Source organism: Orycteropus afer, unplaced genomic scaffold (assembly GCF_000298275.1).
Source record: "Orycteropus afer afer isolate SDZICR_OR568_19922 unplaced genomic scaffold, OryAfe1.0 scaffold00112, whole genome shotgun sequence".
NCBI lineage: Eukaryota > Metazoa > Chordata > Mammalia > Tubulidentata > Orycteropodidae > Orycteropus > Orycteropus afer.
The window spans coordinates 3,444,143-3,449,479 of NW_006921699.1; positions in this window are offsets into that span (position 1 = coordinate 3,444,143).

Sequence of the window (5,337 nt, forward strand, 5' to 3'; positions counted from 1 at the left end):
TTCAGACTGCAAAAGTTGATAAAAATCTTCAATTTCCTCATCTTTGGCTTTGGTGGTTGGGGCATAAATTTGAATAATAGTCGTATTAATGGATCTTCCTTGTAGGCGTATGGATATTATCCTATCACTGACAGCATTGTACTTCAGGACAGATCTTGAAACATCCTTTGTGATGATGAATGCTGCACCATTCCTCTTCAAACTATCATTCCCAGCATAATAGATCATATGGTTGTCTGATTAAAAATGGCCAAAACGAGTCCATTTCAGCTCACTAATGCTGAGGATATCAATCTTTATGCATTCCATTTCTTTTTTGACAACTTCCAATTTTCCTAGATTCATACTTCATACATTCAATGTTCCCATGATTAATGGATGTCTGCAGCTGTTTCTCCTCAATTTGAGTGGCAACACATCAGCAAATGGAGGTCTTGAAAGCTTTACCTTATCCATATGAGTAAAGCTGGGTTTACTCTGATGATGCAGCTCTTTCCCAATCCTATTTTGAGAGCCTTCTAACCTAACCGGACTATTCATGCATTGCACAGTAATGTATCAGACAGTGTTTCTTTGCTATTCATAAGGTTTTCCCTGGCCAATTCTTTGAGAAGTGGATGGCCTCTTCCTTCATCCTAGTCTGTCTCAGTCTGTAAGCTGGGCTGATACCTGTACACCACGTGCATCCTGCTGGGTTTGAAACACCAGTGGCTCAGCCTCAATACTCACATCCACATGTCACCACGGTAGGACAAACCAACAGACAACTTTGTCTCCCTATTGGAAACCTCTCCTACCATTTCCTAGAGAAGGATAATATGCTCAGTAAAATGGAGGGTCAGCAAGGGAGGGGAAGACTTCAATGAGATGGACTGACACAGTGGTTGCAACAATGGGCTCAGGTATAGCAAGGATTCTGAGGGTGGTGCAGGACCAGGCAATGTTTTGTTCTGTTGTACATAGGGTCACTATGAGTCACAGCCAACTCAACCAAAAAAAACAAAACAAAACCCACTGCTGTCAAGTCGATTTTGACTCACAGCAACCCCTCCCTGGGTTTTCGCAGCAGTATCTCTACCGAAGTAGATTGCCCAGTCTTCCTTCCAAGGAGTGGCTGGTGGGTTTGAACCTCCAGCCTTCTGGTTAGCAGTCAAGTGTCTTAGGCACTATGCCACCAGAGGTCCCATTCACTGCTGTTGAGTTGGTTCCTACTCATAGAGACCCCCCTTGGGTTTCCAGGGCGGTATCTCTACTGAAGTAGATTGCCCAATCTTCCTTTCGAGCAGTGGCTGGGGGGTTTGAACCACCAACCTTCTGGTTAGCAGTCAAATGCCTTAGGCACTATGCCACAGTATCACTGAGCCATCTTAACAGCACCTAATGGTAACAGCATATGCATGTGGAAGTTGGACAACAAACAAGGAAGACTGAAGATGAGTTGATCTTTGAATTGTGGTGCTGGTGAAAAATACTGAAAATGCCATGGACTGCGAGAAGAATGAACATATGTGTCCTGGAGGAAGTGCAGCTGTAATGCTCCTTAGAAGTGAGAATGACCAGTGTTTGTCTCATGTGCTCTGGTCATTTTATTGGAAGGTTCCAGTCCCTGGAGGTTATCATAGTTGGTAAAGGAGAAAACCAAAAAACAAAACTCATTGCCGTGGAGTCAGATCCGACTTACAGCGACCCCTCCTTGGGTTTCTGAGGCGGTATCACTACAGAAGTAGATTCTCCAATCTTTCTTCCAAGGAGTGGCTGGTGGATTTCGACCACCAGCCTACTGGTTAGCAGTTAAATGCCTTAGGCACTATGTAGGTCAGCAAAAGGAGAAGACCTTCAACGAGATGGAGTGCCACAATGGCTGCAAGGATAGGCTCAAGCATAACAAGGATTGTGAGGCTGGACCAGCACCAGGCAGTGTTTCATTTTGTTGTACACAGGGTCGCTACGAGTGACAGCTGACTCGATGACACCCAACAACAACAAATAATGGTACCTAACAACAACAACAGGTGAGGGATACATGGAATTTCTCTTCATTAGTTTTGTAACTTTTCCATAAATCTACAATTAGTTCAAAATAAAAAATTAGAAGACTAAAACTATGAATATGACAAAAAAAAAAAAAAGCATGCTAAAGAGATTATCTATGGTGAAGCACACTGTGTCTATACATTTTACCCTTCCAGTGTTAACTTGTGGCCTAATGCCATATTTTCATTCTAGGACCAAACTATTGTATTTAACACTCATACTAATGAAATGTTTGTGGAGCACTCATTTAAACAATCAAGCAGATGAGGAGATCAAGAGAACAGTATTTGCCCAGGGATAGAGCTAGGAAGATGGGGAGGGATGGGAAGGAAGGACAAAAGAAAGGGGTGGGAAAAGGGAGGAAGTGGGAAGAATGCTGTTACAGTGTGAGACTGCAGTAAATGTCACTAAACAGAATGCAAATGGATTGTTGAGTGGAAAACTCATTTGCTTTGTAAACTTTCACCCAAATCACAATGAAAATATCAAGGAGAAAAGAACAATTGACAATTCAGTAATCAAGAGCTTGTTCCCATTTTATAATTGTTAATAATAAGCTTTTATGTAGGTTATTAGATTTAATTAGCAAATCATAATGGGCTTACATGTTCATTTTTAAATGCATTTGATGTTGATCTAGGGTCAATTAGTATTTTCAATTACTTATAATTGAGGGACAATATTATTCAGAGATTATTATTCCGAGATTAATGATTATCTTTAAAAATAGAAATACAGAATTTCCACCAAGGTGGCGGAATAGGCATACAAGCTACACAGACCCTCTGCAACAAGAGAAACGGGAAACCAGTTGAAGCAGATACAGAAGAAAATCCTGGAACCCTGAGCTTTGAAAGGAAGGATAAAGAAGTGGACTAAAAACCAGCCAGTAGAAGAAAACTGAATGAAAACAGTGACTAAGGAGATGAACAGAGCTTCAGGCTGTCAGTTGTCATGACAGCACGGCCAATGTGAATATTTACAAGTGTCACTCTGATCTGGGCAGCAACCTAAGAGTCAGTGGTGGTCACCAAGGACTGCATGGGTGCCTGAAAATTAGAAAGGAAAACAGCAAAGGAGGAGACAAAGAGAGCTGTGGACCATCAGCTGTTCTGAGGATGCAGCCATTTAGAGTATTTGCAAATGGCATTCCAACCCAAGCAGAAACCTAAAAATAGGCTCTGCTTGCCAAGGACAGCACATGCAATAGCACTGGAGGCAGACTAGAAAGCTGTAATATTCCCCTTGTTACTCTTACACTTCATACCCTCTTGGTGAACGGCAGTGTGGCCATCCCTGTCTCCATCCACCTTCTGAACTGGAAGGAATTCCACTCCTCTGTGTGCTTTGACAGGGCCTGGGTGCCTGTAGCTGCCCCACTCCCCCGAGTTTTGTTATTGTTACTATTCTTTTATTCTTTCTCCTTTCTTCCTTTTTGTTTTTATCTTCCCTTCCCTGGTTGTTGTTGTTGTTCTTTTTCTCTTTCCTTTTCATGACTCCTTTCTTTCTTTCTTTTTCATTCTTCTTTTGGTTGTTCTGATTCCTTGCTTTTCGTTTTGTAATTTTTTTTCTTTAATATTCGTTTACTTCTGCTCTTTTCTCTCATTCCTCCCTTACAAGATATTTTTTCAAAATCTTCCTTTTGTTTTTTTTAAATGTATTTACAAAATTTTTCTTCTCATTTATTGCCATTCCTTTTTTATTTTTTGTGATTGTTCCTATTTATTTATGTGGTTTGTGTATTTTGTTCTCATTTTTTTAGTCCCCCCCCCCTTTGGTCTGAGTGGGAGGTAGCAACCATTCCTACATGACCTAACCATACCCATACCTCCTGCAGCTTGACCCAGAGTCTGGGTCACCACTTGCCTCTGCACCAAATGACCAATGATAAGACGGTAGCCAATACCAGCCAAACTCACCCTCATATGCTCATCACAAACAACTAACAGAGATCTGTGCACACACTCTCATTCTCTATATACCCAACAGGAGATACATGGTGAGTGCCCAAGTGCTTCCAAGTAGCTAATAGAGGAGCACAGTACCTTGCTCACAAAGATATATCAAAACAAATTAAACAAGAACAAAAAATCCTGGGTGAAACACACCAACATACAATCACCAATTAAATACTACATCACAATGTCTCAAAGACAACTGACCATGCCAGCCCACGCAAAGAAGCAAGATAAAGAAGTACAAACAAGGGACCAGAATACTAACCCAGAAAACCTCCCTGGGGAAGAAGTAGCCTTGGAACTCCATGATAAGGATTCAAAAGAATGACATTTAGGTAACTTCAAAGGACTGAGAGATGAAGTAAACCAAAGACCAAACTCTAGAACAAATAGATAATACACCAAATGGGCAAAAGAGTAGAATCGAGTCAATGGAAGACAGAATTAGTGAGATTGAAGACAAATATCTCGATACTACTTTGGTAAGCGATCAATCAAAAAAAAGATCAAAATGAAGAAAGTCTAAGGTTCATGTGGGATACCATCAAAAGGAATAACCTAAGTGTAATCAGAATTCCAGAACAGGAAGAGACAAATAAAACCACAGAGAAAATTGTCAAAGATTTGTTGGAAGAGAATTTCCCTTATAAGATGAAAGACGAGAATCTATCCATTCAAGAAATTCAATGAACCTTAAATAGGATATACCCCAAAAGTAAATCACTGAGACATATCATAATCAAACTCACCAAAACCTGAAACTAAGAAAGGATTCTGAAAGCAGCATGGAAAAAAATGAAAAGCTGCCTACAAAGGGCAACCAATAAGACTAAGCTGTGGTTTTGGGACACAAAAGATCTGTACAAACAAAACTATAAAAGACTACTTCAAGAAACCATAATAGTTCTACATAAATGGAAGAACATACTATGCTTGTGGATAGAAAGACTGAACACTGTGAAAGTGTCAATTCTACCCAAAGCAATCTACACATTCAGCGCAATCCCAATCCAGATCTTATCAACATTCTTTAAGGATATGGAAAAACCAATCACTAACTTTATATTGAAAGGAAAGAGAACTCAGATAAGCAAAGCACTATTGAAGAAGAAGAACAAAGTTGAAGGTCTTACACTGCCGGATATCAAAACCTACTATACAGCTACAGTAGTCAAAACTGTCTGGTATTGGTATAATGACAGACACATAGACCAATGGTATAGAACTGAGAATCCAGAAACAGATCCATCGACCTATGGTCAGCTGATCTTTGACAAAGGGCCGGAATCCATTAAATGGGAAAGAGAATGTTTGTTTAATAAATGGTGCTGGCAAAACTGGAGAT